A 14,317-nucleotide genomic window follows, 5' to 3' on the forward strand; every position below is an offset into this window, starting at 1 on the left:
AGGAAAGTACTCAAACGGGGAGTTAGAAGGGCAAAAAGAGGTCACGAAATGTTCTTGGCAGGCAGGATTAAGGAGAATCCTAAGGCATTCTATTCATACGTTAGGAACAAAAGAGTTGTCAGGGAGAAAATCGGACCTCTCAGGGACAAAGGAGGGGAATTATGCTTAGAACCCAAGGGAATAGGGGAGATCCTAAATGAATACTTTGCATCGGTATTCACGAAGGAGAGGGGCGTGTTAACCGGGAGTGTCTCGGAGGGAGGTGTTGAACCGTTAGAGAAAATCTCCATTACAAGAGAGGAAGTGTTAGGTTTTTCAGGGAACATTAAAACTGACAAAGCCCCAGGGCCTGATGGCATCTATCCTCGACTGCTCAGGGAGACGAGAGATGAAATTGCTGGGCCTCTGACGGAAATCTTTGTCGCTTATTTGGACATGGGTGAGGTCCCTGAGGATTGGAGGATAGCGAATGTGGTGCCGTTGTTTAAGAAGGGTAGCAGGGATAACCCACGAAATTATAGGTCGGTGAGCTTGACGTCCGTGTTAGGGAAGTTGTTGGAGAGGATTCTTAGAGACAGGATGTATGTGCATTTAGAACGGAACAATCTCATTAGTGACAGACAACATGGTTTTGTAAGAGGGAGGTCGTGCCTTACAAATTTGGTGGAGTTTTTTGAGGAAGTGACAAAAACGGTTGATGAAGGAAGCGCCGTGGATGTCGTCTATATGGATTTCAGTAAGGCATTTGACAAAGTCCCACATGGCAGGTTGGTTAAGAAGGTTCAGGCTCATGGGATACAAGGAGAAGTGGCAAGATGGGTGGAGAACTGGCTTGGCCATAGGAGACAGAGGCTAGTGGTCGAAGGGTCTTTTTCCGGCTGGAGGTCTGTGACCAGTGGTGTTCCGCAGGGCTCTGTACTGGGACCTCTGCTATTTGTGATATATATAAATGATTTGGAAGAAGGTGTAACTGGTGTAATCAGCAAGTTTGCGGATGACACAAAGATGGATGGACTTGCGGATAGCGAAGAGCATTGTCGGGCAATACATCAGGATATAGATAGGCTGGAAAGTTGGGCAGAGAGGTGGCAGATGGAGTTTAATCCGGATAAATGCGAAGTGATGCATTTTGGAAAAAATAATGTAGGGAGGAGTTGTAGAATAAATGGCAGAGTCATCAGGAGTATAGAAACACAGAGGGACCTAGGTGTGCAAGTCCACAAATCCTTGAAGGTGGCAACACAGGTGGAGAAGGTGGTGAAGAAGGCATATGGTATGCTTGCCTTTATAGGATGGGGTATAGAATATAAAAGCTGGAGTCTGATGATGCAGCTGTATAGAACGCTGGTTAGGCCACATCTGGAGTACTGCGTCCAGTTCTGGTCGCCGCACTACCAGAAGGACGTGGAGGCATTGGAGAGAGTGCAGAGAAGGTTTACCGGGATGTTGCCTGGTATGGAGGGTCTTAGCTATGAGGAGAGATTGGGTAGACTGGGGTTGTTCTCCTTGGAAAGACGGAGAATGAGGGGAGATCTAATAGAGGTGTACAAGATTATGAAGGGTATAGATAGGGTGAACAGTGGGAAGCTTTTTCCCAGGTCGGAGGTGACGATCACGAGGGGTCACGGGCACTAGGTGAGAGGGGCGAAGTATAACTCAGATATCAGAGGGACGTTTTTTACACAGAGGGTGGTGGGGGCCTGGAATGCGCTGCCAAGTAGGGTGTTGGAGGCAGGCACGCTGACATCGTTTAAGACTTACCTGGATAGTCACATGAGCAGCCTGGGAATGGAGAGATACAAACGATTGGTCCAGTTGGACCAAGGAGCGGCACAGGCTTGGAGGGCCGAAGGGCCTGTTTCCTGTGCTGTACTGTTCTTTGTTCTTTGTAACTGGGGTGATCAGTAAGTTTGCGGATGACACGAAAATGGCTGGACTTGCAGATAGTGATGAACATTGTCAGAGGCTACAGAAGGATACAGATAGGCTGGAAATTTGGGCAAAGAAATGGCAAATGGAGTTCAATCCAGATAAATGCGAAGTGATGCATTTTGGTAGAACGAACGTAGGGGGGAGCTATACGATAAATGGCAGAACCATAAAGGGTGTAGCAACGCAGAGGGACCTGGGTGTGCAAGTCGACAGATCCTTGAAGGTGACGTCACAGGTGGAGAAGGTAGTGAATAAGGCACATGGCATGTTTGCCTTCATTGGAAGGGGCACAGAGTATAAAAGTTGGGGTCTGATGTTGCAGTTGTCTCGAACGTTGGTTTGGCCGCATTTGGAATACAGCGCCCAGTTCTGGTCGCCATACTACCAGAAGGACGTGGAGGCTTTAGAGAGAGTGCAGAGGAGGTTTACCAGGATGTTGCCTAGTATGGAAGGGCTCAGTTATGAGGAGAGATTGGGGAAACTGGGGTTGTTCTCACTGGAATGACGGAGGATGAGGGTGACCTAATCGAGGTGTATAAAATTATGAAAAGCATTCTTAGGGTGAACGGTGGGAAGCTTTTTCCCAGGCCGGTGGTGAAATTCACGAGGGGTCATAGGTTCAAAGTGAGGGGGGAGGGGAGGGTTTAACACAGATATCAGAAGGACGTATTTTGCACAGAGGGTGATGGGAGCCTGGAATGCGCTGCCAGGCAAGGTGGTGGAGGTGGACACACTGGGAACGATTAAGACTTATCTGGTTAGCCACATGAACGGAGTGGGAATGGAGGGATACAAAAGAATGGTCTAGTTTGGACCAGGGAGTTGCGCGGACTTGGAGGGCCGAAGGGCCTGTTCCTGTGCTGTATTGTTCTTTGTTCTTTGTAATATTGTGTAATCAATGTTGTGTAATCATTACTGTCTAATCAATGTTGTGTAATCAATGTTGTGTAATCATTACTGTGTAATCAATGTTGTGTAATCATTACTGTGTAATCAATGTTGTGTAATCATTACTGTGTAATCAATGTTGTGTAATCAATACTGTGTAATCAGTATTGTGTCATCAATATTGTGTAATCAATGTTGTGCAATCAATATTGTGTAATCAGTATTGTGTCATCAATATTGTGGAATCAATGTTGTGCAATCAATATTGTGTAATCAATGTTGTGTAATCAATATTGTGTAATCAGTATTGTGTAATCAATATTGTATAATCAATATTGTGAATTGAAGGTATTTGACCCAGATTATTTTAACGTGCGTCACTGAACACAGTACTTTAATTTAACAGCAAAGTTCCTTTTCTGACTGTCGATTCTGGGCAGTGGTTCGAGAATCGCCATTTTGTTATGAAATAAGGGACCTTCTGTTTCCACTGTCTGTTTACTTTGGGAGGTATAACTTTATCAAAAACAGGAAATACTGGAAAATCTCAGCAGGTCTGACAGCATCTGTGAATCATAGAATCCCGACAGTGCAGAAGGAGGCCATTTGGCCCATCGAGCCTACACCAACAACAGTCCCACCCAGGCCCTATCCCCGTAGCCCCACATATTTCCCCTGCTAGTCCCCCTGACACTAAGTGACGATTTGTCATGGTCGATCCACCTAACCTGCAGATCTTTGGACTGCGGGAGGAAACCGGAGCACCCGGAGGAAGCCCACACAGACACGGAGGTAATGTGCAAACTTCACACAGAAAGAAGAGAGAATAGAGACAACGCTTTGAGTCGAACGAAGGGTCATCCAGAGTTGAAACATTTGCTCAATTCTCTCCCCACAGATGCTGTCGGACCTGCTGAGTTTTTCCAGCATTTCCTGTTTTTATTTCAGATTCCAGCATCCACGGTATTTTGCTTTTATCTGACTCTTCATCAAAGATGCCACCGTTTACAGATTAAAGTTTATTTATTGGTCACAAGTAGGCTTATATTAACTCTGCAATTAAGTTATTTTTGTTGAAAAGTCACTTAACGCAAACGAGGTGCCAGAGGCAGTAGTGGAGGGGGTACAATTTTGCCTTTCAAAAAGCATTTAGACAGTTACATGGGTAAGATGGGCTGCACGGTGGCACAGTGGTTGGCATTGCTGCCTCACAGCGCCAGGGACCCGGGTTCAATTCCAGCCTCAGGTCTCTGGCTGTGTGGAGTCTGCACATTCTCCCCGTGTCTGCGTGGGTTTCCTCCGGGTGCTCCAGTTCCCTTCCACAGTCCAAAGGTGAGCAGGTTAGGTTGATTGGCCATCGTAAATTGCCCCTTAGTGTCAGGTGGACGAGCATGATAAATGGGTGGGGTTACAGGGATAGGGTCTGGGTGGGATTGTGATTGGTGCAGACACGATGGGCCAAATGGCCTCCTTCTGCACATTAGGGATTCTATGATTTCTATGGGTATAAAGGGGTATGGGCCAAATGCGGGCAATTGGGACTCGCTTATTGGTGAAAACTGGGATGTGTGGACATGTTGGGCCAAAGGGCCTGTTTCCATGCTGTAAATCTCTATGAATCAACTGTGAAAATCCCCAAGTCGCCACACTCCGGCACCTGTTCGCATGTACTTAGGGAGAATTTAGCATGGTCAATGCACCTGACCAGCATGTATTTGGACACTTCGGGAGAAGTTAGCATGGGCAATGCACCTGACCAGCATGTCTTTGGACATTAAGGGGCAATTTAGCATGGCCAATGCGCCTGACCAGCATGTCTTTGGACACTAAGGGGCAATTTAGCATGGCCAATCCCCCTGACCTGTACACCTTTGTACACTAAAGGCCCGCTTTTACCATTTTGATTCCAAGCGCTGAATCTGGACGCAATTCAGATCTGACTTGGAAATCTGTTCTCCGGGGGCCCCATACGCACTTACCCTGGAAAAAAACATTGTGAGTCTGAATGGCTCTGTGGGCGGGGCTTCTCGCTCTCGAAACGCTGCAACTCCGATCGGAGCTCTGAACTGCGCGTGCGCAGTGAGAAATACATCTGAAATGGGCGCCCCTGTCACATCGCTCCCGGGCAGCAACAAGCGGATAAAGTGACCTGGGAGCGAAAAGTGGGAGTGATGGCCCCCACAGACATCGCCCCACCCCACACCATAACTGTCCCCCTTTACACCCACCTCCCCCACTACCCAGACCGATCGCGACCCCTTACCCCCCCACCCCCGCACCGATCACCCGCAGAATGGCAACAGCAACCCTCCCACCCCTGCCCCCTTCACCAGAGAATGATCTGATCCACCTCCCTCCCCTCCCCCCATGACCAGAGAATGATCTGATCCACCTCCAGCCTCCCGCACCCCCACCCCCCTCTCCCCCCACCACTGATCTGAGTCAGAGAGCCGCCAGAAGCTCTGATCTTACCTCCTCAGAGCTGGACTGCCCGAAACAGACCTTTCCCGAGCACATCTGTTCCGCGCCGAATCTGGACGGGCGAACGCGATGGTAAGGGGGGAAATGCAGGTAAGATTGGGCATCCAGCTCATTAAGTCAATTTAAATGCATCACCCATTTCGGGCGCGGTTCGGATCGCGGCCATTCTCGGGCCTTGGTAAAGTGGACATCTGCACGGATTGTACTAATCGCCTCACACCTGACTTTACCAAGTTTTCGCGCCCGTTAAGGCAATTTAACATGGCCAATCAACCGATCCTCCATATCTTTGGACACGAAGGGGCAAGTTAGCATGGTTAATCCACCTATCCTTCTCATCTTTGGACACGAAGGGGCAATTTAGCATGGCCAATCCACCCAACCTGCACATCTTTGGACACTACACAACCTGCTGTTCTGAGGCTTTATCCCGCTGGCAAATCAGACCATGAGGCCCTTAGTGTGGTGTAACATAACCGATGTTTCGTGCCAAAATCAGTATTGTTCATTCTCAGTGTGTGGGCATTGCTGACTTTAGTGTCCATCCTTGGAAATTCATCGTTGGAGCTTTCTTACAAACACAGGGCAGACTCAGTCACTTCAGAGGACAGTTGAGTCAACCACATTGGTGTGGGGCTGGAGTCACGTAGAGCTGAGCCTGGGTAAGGACCTCTCCTGAAGTACATCAGTGAACTGGTCAGGTTTTTAAAACAACCCATCAACTTCACCGCTATTTTCACTGACTTATTTCCAGATTTTACAAACTGAATTGAAATGTTTAAAGCCCCGTTCTCTGGCCCAGCTCAACACGAAGGTGCCCGAAAATCCTCTTATTCTGCTCACACTCTGTACCCCCAACATTAATTAATCTTCATATTCAGAAATAGATTGATACTTCGTGGGGTGGCACAGCGCCAGGGACCCTGGTTCGATTCCTGGCCTCGGGTCACTGTCTGTGTGGAGTTTGCACGTTCTCCCCGTGTCTGCGTGGGTTTCCTCCGGGTGCTCCGGTTTCCTCCCACAGTCCAAAGATATGCAGGTTCGGTGGATTGGCCATGCTAAATTGCCCCTTAGTGTCAGGGAGACTTGCTAGAGTAAATGCATGGGGTTACAGGGACAGGGCCTGGGTGGGATTGTGGCCGGTGCAGACTCGATGGGCTGAATGGCCTCCTTCTGCACTAGAATTATACGATTCAGCGTGGCATGAGTGCTAAATTTAGCATGACCAATTCACCTAACCTGCAAATCTTTGGATAGTAAGGGGCAATTAGCATGGCCAATACACCTAACCCGCACATCTGTGGACACTGAGGGGCAATGTAGAATGGCCAATCCACCGAACCAGTACATCTGTGGACACTAAGAGGCAATGTAGAATGGCCAATCCACCGAACCAGTACATCTGTGGACACTAAGGGGCAAGGTAGAATGGCCAATCCACCTATCCAGTACATCTGTGGACACTAGGGGGCAATGTAGAATGGCCAATCCACCTATCCAGTACATCTGTGGACACTAAGGGGCAATGTAGAATGGCCAATCCACCTATCCAGTACATCTGTGGACACTAAGGACACTTTAGCATTGCCAATCCACCTAACAGCACGTTTTTCAGACTGTGGGAGGAAACCGGAGCAGCCGGAGGAAACCCATGCAGACATGGGGAGAACATGCAGACTCCGCACAGACAGTGACCCAAGCCGGGAATCGAACCTGTGTCCCTGGTGCTGTGAGGCAACATAGCTAATCCAATTAGCCAGGCAGCAGGTTATTTTAGTCTTGGCATTCTGCAATGTGATCGGATTCATTGAACTGTCATGATTTTTTCACTATCTGTTTAAATTTCCAAGGATTATCACATTAAAAGCATCTTAGGGAAATGTCTGAGTGAATAACCCATCGCCCCCATGACTGTTTTGGAGGAGTTGAACAACAGGAACTGAACTGAAGGATGTTTTTCTTACCATAAAAGTCAGATCCATAACCTGATGTGAAGAAGACAGATTTATGTTAAATCTTGGATAAAATTATTTCAAAATCAACATGCTTAAAGATATTTATGCCTTAAGAACAAAGAAAAGTGCTGCAGAGGAACAGACCCTTCGATGTTCACTCTCCCATGTATCTCTTGGAATGGGATTGATTTTGCTGTGTAAACAAGTGTTGATTGTATCGGGAGGTTTAACACTCAAGCATCAGTGAATAAGTATAAAGGTTATTTATTCGTGTCACAAGTAGGCTTACATCAACACTGCAATGAAGTTACTGTGAAAATCCCACAGTTGCTACACTCCGGCGCCTGTTTGGATAACACTGAGGGAGTATTTAGCATGGCCAATGTACCTAACCAGCACTTCTATGGGACTTTGGAAGGAAACCGGAGCGCCCGGAGAAAACTCATGCAGACACGGGGAGAACGTGCAGACTCCACACAGACAGTGACCCGAGCCGGGAATCAAACCCAGGTCCCTGGAGCTGTGAAGCAGCAGTGCTAACCACTGTGCTACCGTGCCGGATTCACCACCCTCTGGCTGAAGAAATTCCTCCTCGTCTCAGTTCTGAACTAAGAAGTCTCACAACAGCAGGTTAAAGTCCCACAGGTTTATTTCGAATCACGAGCTTTCGGAACGCTGCTCCTTCATCAGGTGAGTGGGAAACTGGTGTTGTGAGACTTCTTACTGCGCACACCCCAGTCCAACACCGCCATCTCCACATCACATTTCTAAAGGGCCGTCCCTTTCCTCTGAGTCTGTGCCCTCGGGTCCAAGTCTCCCCTCCTCATGGAAACATCTTCCCCAAGTGCACTCTATCCAGGCCTTTCATTATTCTGTAAGTTTCAATGTGATCCCCTTCCTCATACTTCCAAACTGCATCGAGTATGGACCCCCAGTCCTCAGACGCTCCTCATGCGTCAAGTCTTTCATTCCCCGGATCATTCTTGTGAACCTGCTCTGGACCCTCTCCAAGGCCAGCACATCCTTCCTTAGATACCGGGACCAAAATTGCTGACAATATTCTGAATGCGGTCAGACCAGTGTCTTATAACCCCTCAGCAGTACACCCCTGCTTTTGTATTCTCGTCGTCTCGAAATTAACACTAGCAGAGTGATCTCTGCTATATCGAATTAATATTGACCCTACATTATTTCCAACTTTCCATCCCTCCCTGACCCTCAACACCCCATCGAGGCTGTAACTATTCTACGTTGGGGATAAAAAAGTGTTGGATTGAAGGGGGTTAAGTGAAGCTGTTTGTTTAGTGACTGGAATTGATGTGAGTCTCCATGGATCCGATTAGTGTGCCTGGAGGGATTCCCCTCTTCTATTAATGAGGGATTCCGTTCAATGTGTTGCCCCATTGAGTCAGCGGGAGCGGCAACTCCGACAGCAACAGAGATCAGCGGCTGTGGAGAGAGAGGGAGGGAGAGGAGAGATCAGAATCTGGGAGCAATGGATTGGAGTCTTCCAACAATGGATCAGAATCTGGGAACAATGGATTGGAGTCTTCCAACAATGGATCAGAACAGAGTCATAGAGGTTTACAGCATGGAAACAGGCCATTCGGCCCAACTTGTCCATGCCACCCTTTTTTTTAAACTCATAAACTAACCCCAATTGCCCGCATTTGGCCCATATCCTTCTGTACCCATGTAACTATCTAAATGCTTTTTAAAAGACAAAATTGGACCCGCCTCTACTACTACATCTGGCAGCTTGTTCCAGTCACTCACCACCCTCTGTGTGAAAACATTGCCCCTCTGGACACTTTTGTATCGCTCCCGTCTCACCTTAAACCTGTGCCCTCTAGAATCTGAGAACAATGAACCGGAATGTTCCAACAATGGATCAGAATCTGGGAACAATTGATTGGAATCTTCCAACAATGGATCAGAATCTGGGAACAATGAACCGGAATGTTCCAACCAAGGACAGGAGTTTATTCTATTGGATTTCGGAGTTTACTGATGATTATTGGTGGTTGACATCAGCTGATCGCTTTGAATCTCTACTGAGGGTGATTCAATGCTTTTACTATCCCCTCCTGGCGATTGTTGGTGTTCCGGGTAAGTCTCTGGCTGGAATTGGACCGGCCCGACCGCCACGGGAATCGGTGCAGACGAAGGGCGGAGAATGGGAAGGTCTGTTGAACACGGGTGGGATTTTGCAGCTTGGGGAAGAGTGAGGCTGTAAACTCCCGTCCCCTGTGTCCAGTTCCTAATTCTAGAAAGGCTGCTTAACTGTATTGATTTTCTTGTCATTTACTGTCCTGTGTTTGCTGCTCTTGTTGAATCTCTGTATCCGGTTATTAATTATTTCAGCCACTGACAATTGTCTCAGTGTCTATGGGCTGGGATGTTTTCTGAGTGCTGTGATTTTCCATAGACATGCGACCTCAAACACTATTCCTTCGTGCGTAAAAGATTGAGACAGAATCCTTTTCACCCTCTGCATATAACACCAGTTCACCCACCCAATCACCAGGCCGCAGAATCAATTTTATTGGTCATATCTGCACAGCAGGATCTCACAGAGAGAGAACATATTTCATTAAATTTGAAATTTATTCATCAGTGTCACAAGTGTGCGAACATTAACATTGCAATGAAGTTACTATAAAAATCCCCGAGTCACCACACTCCAGCGCCTGTTCAGGTACACTGAGGGAGAATTTAGCACGGCCAATGCACCCAACCAGCACAACTTTCAGATAGTGGGAGGAAACTGGAGCACCCGGAGGAAACCCACGCAGACATGGGGAGAACATGCAGAATTTGCACAGACAGTGGCCAAGCCTGCAATTGAACCAGGACCTCTGGTGCTGTGAGGCAGCAATGCTATCCCGTGTGCCACCACAAGCTCTCCGAGAGCAACAGGAACACAAACACACAGACACACCCAAACGCACATACATTAATGCACACATTTGTTGATAGAAGCAATCAGACTTAGACACTTACTCCCACTCACACAAATTCAAGAACCAAAATTGCTGCAACACTCCAGAATAACGCACACTTAGGAACACTCGTCAGGTACTCTGTTGCTCACACACAAACACGCACACACACACATGCATACTGGTACAGACAATATAGACACACGCAACACACACACGGTAGGGGGGCAGGATAACAGCTACTCCCTGTCCATTGATGGTGGGGTGATCAAGTAAAACCGCGTGACAGCCTGGAACTCAGGTCCACGTCCCATTTCTCACCTCTTGCAACCTTCACCGGCAATGGATAAACAGCGGATTCAGTCTCCTGAATTCAGCCCATTTCCGGCAAGAGGCTGAATAAATTATTTCAATTAATATTAAAACAAATTTAAATGAAATTAGCGAGCCTGGGATGGAATTGTGCGCCACACTTGCCTTCGCAGCCTCACCGGGAGAGGTTGGGTCCGGTGAGGAAAACAGCTGGCCACATGTATGAGGACGAGTCATGATGACCTCACCGGGAGAACTGAAGGCCATTGAGGACACCGGGCAAGGTCGAGGGCAAAGGTAGGTGCCCCTTGGGCAATGCCCACCGGGCAGTACCAGGGACTGGGGCATGAGGTGGCGGGGTCTACAGGGGCGGAGCCTGAAGGCAGCGGGGCCGACTCTGAACGGAGTTGCTGGGTCGGAGAGGGTCCCGTTACCACTCTGCCCGCTGTCTGTGGGGTGGGGTGGTCCCCGCTGCCACTCTGCACGTGATTGGTGTTGGGAGGGAGGGGGACATCACTGCCTCTCTGCGTGGACTGTAGGGGTAGGGAGGGGGTCTCGCTGCCTCTCTGCATGCACAGTGGGGTAGGCAGGGGGTTTCGCTGCCTCTCTGCATGCACAGTGGGTTAGGGAGGGGTTCTCGCTGCCTCTCTGAATGGACAGTGGGGGTAGGGAGGGGGGCATCACTGCCTCTCTGCATGCACAGTGGGGTAGGGAGGGGATCTCGCTGCCACTCTGCATGCACAGTGGTGTAGGGAGGGGGTTTCGCTGCCTCTCTGCATGCACAGTGGTGTAGGGAGGGAGTTTCGCTGCCTCTCTGCATGCACAGTGGGGTAGGGAGGGGTTCTCGCTGCCTCTCTGCATGGACATTGGGGGTAGGGAGGGGGGCATCACTGCCTCTCTGCATGCACAGTGGGGTAGGGAGGGGGTCTCGCTGCCACTCTGCATGCACAGTGGGGTAGGGTGGGGGTGGGTTTCGCTGCCTCTCTGCATGCACAGTGGGGTAGGGAGGGGTTCTCGCTGCCTCTCTGCATGGACAGTGGGGGTAGGGAGGGGGCATCACTGCCTCTCTGCATGCACAGTGGGGTAGTGAGGGGGTCTCGCTGCCACTCTGCATGCACAGTGGGGTAGGGAGCGGGTTTCGCTGCCTCTCTGCATGCACAGTGGGGTAGGGAGGGGGTCTCGCTGCCTCTCTGCATGCACAGTGGGGTAGGGAGGGTTCTCGCTGCCTCTCTGCATGCACAGTGCGGTAGGAAGGGTTCTCCCTGCCTCTCTGCATGCACAGTGGGGTAGGAAGTGTCCTCGCTGCCTCTCTGCATGCACAGTGGGTTAGGGAGACGTGCCCTGCTGACACTCTGCATGCAATTGGTATGGGGGAATGGAGGGTGATTGGTCCAGGTGGTGGGGAGGGGGCTGGGTCTATATCTGGTCGGGGGCTGCTCAGAAAGAGCTGAGGAGCCCCGGACTACCTGGAGGCAGCTGTTGTGTTGAAGCTCGCTGCAGCAGCAGAGAGCTGACAGATGTCTCTCTCAGACCAGGCAGCTCACTGCTGGCTGCAATTGCGCATTTGCAACCAGATAGGTTTGGTACATGGTCGGTATCCCAGCCAGCGCTGCGAGAGCTGCAAGTGATGGGGCCACTGCTGTGGGTGGCCTAACAGCCATCGAGTTTTAACAGCCCAAAATGAGGCCATTCGGCCATTATGTCTGAACTGGTCATCAAACACCTATCCAATCGAATCCCATTTTCCAGCACTCGATCCACAGCCTTGTCATAGAGTTTACAGAATGGAAACAGGCCCTTCGGCCCATCTGATCCATGCTGCCCTTTCTTTTAAAACTCCTAAACTAATCCCAATTGCCCACATTTGCCCGATATCCCTCTATACCCATCGTGCCCATTTAACTATCTAAACGCTTTTTAAAAAATAAAATTGTACCCGCCTCTACTACTGCCTCTGGCAGCTTGTTCCAGACACTCACCACCCTCTGTGTGAAAAAATTGCCCCTCTGGACCCTTTTGTATCTTTCCCCTCTCACCTTAAATCTATGCCGTCTAGTTTTAGACTCCCCTACCTTTCGGAAAAGATATTGACTATCGAGCTGATCTGTGCCCCTCATTATTTTATAGTCCTCTATAAGTTAACCCCTCAGCCTCCTACGCTCCAGGGGAAAAAGTCCCAGTCTATTCAGACTCTCCTTATAACTCAATCCATCAAGTCCCAGTAGCATCCGAGTAAATCTTTTCTGCACTCTTTCTAGTTTAATAATTATATGCTCTGGCGTTTGAATTGCTGATCTAAATGCCTATTGTGGTTGTTCCCGCTTCTACCATCCTTTCAGGCCGTGAGCTGTAGATCCCAGCACCCTGTGGATGGAAACATTTTCCCTCAAATCCACACAAAAATCTGCCCTTTACCTTAAATCCACGCCCCTCTGGTTATTGACACCTCTACGAAAGGGAAAAGGTTTCTTCCTATCCGTGTGACACATAATTTTGTTCATATCACTCAGTTCCCCCCGCCCCCCCCCCCCGCCCCCACCTGAAAGCATTCCCCACCACCACCCACTACACCCACTCCACCTCCAGCCGTCTCTGCTCTAAGGTAATAAACCCAGCCTAACCAGCCTCTCCTCATAGCTGAAACTCTCCAGCCCAGGCAGCATCCTGGTGAATCTCCTCTCCACCGTCTCCAGTGTAATCACATCCTTCCTGTAGTGTGATGACCAGAGCTGCACACAGTTCTCTTGCTCTGGTCTAACCAGCGTTTTATAAACTTCCATCATCACCTCCCGGCTCTTATATTCTATGCTGCGGCTGCTAAAGGCAAGTATCCTACATGTCGTCTTAACCACCTCATCTACCTGTCTTGCTGCTTTTAAGGATCCACATATCTGCACCCCAAATTCATTCTGGTCCTCTGCACTTCCTCACACTCGACCGGACATGGTGCATTTCCTTGCCCGGATAGTCGTCCCAAATGCATGGCCTCACATTCGTCAGGTGTAAATTACATTTGCCCATTTGCCCAGCCTTTCAGTTCCCTCAGCACGGTGGCACAGTGGTTAGCACTGCTGCCCCACAGCGCCAGGGACGTGTGTTCCATTTCTGGCTTGGACCACATTTGTGTGGATTTTGCACATTCTCCTCGTGTCTGCATGGGTTTCCTCTGGGTGCTCCAGTTTCCGCCCACAGTCGGAAGACTTGTGGGTTAGGTGGATTGGCCAGGATACACTGGACTTACTGTCAGGGAGAATTGCTTGGGTAAATGTATGGGGTTCAGGGGATATCGCCTGGGTGGGATTGTGCTCAGTGCAGACTCGATGGGCTGAATGGCCTCCTTCTGCACTGTATGATTCTATGATTCCTGAAATCTAAGGCTTTCCTCCTCAATATTTACCACACCACCAATTTTTGTATCATCTGCAAACTTACTGTTCACACCTCACACATTCATGTCCAGACCATCAATGTACACTACAAACAGCAAGGGACCCAACATCGATCGCTGTGGAACCCCACTGAACACAGGCGAGCAGTCACAAAAACAACCTTCCACCATCACCCTCTGCCCTCTGCCACTCAGCCATTTTGAATATAATTTACCAAATTGACCTGGTTCCAATCGGAATCACTTCCTTGTTCAGTCTTCCATATTTGTCAAAAGCTTTTCTGAAGAACACGTAGGCTACATCGACTGCACTTCCCTCATCTCCTCATCCAGTCACCTCCTCAATATATTCCAGCGAATTGTTAGACATGATCTCCCCCTGTCAAAGGCACGCTGACTATTGTTCATAAATCCTTACC

Source organism: Mustelus asterias (genome assembly GCF_964213995.1).
Source record: "Mustelus asterias chromosome 26 unlocalized genomic scaffold, sMusAst1.hap1.1 SUPER_26_unloc_28, whole genome shotgun sequence".
Lineage (NCBI taxonomy): Eukaryota > Metazoa > Chordata > Chondrichthyes > Carcharhiniformes > Triakidae > Mustelus > Mustelus asterias.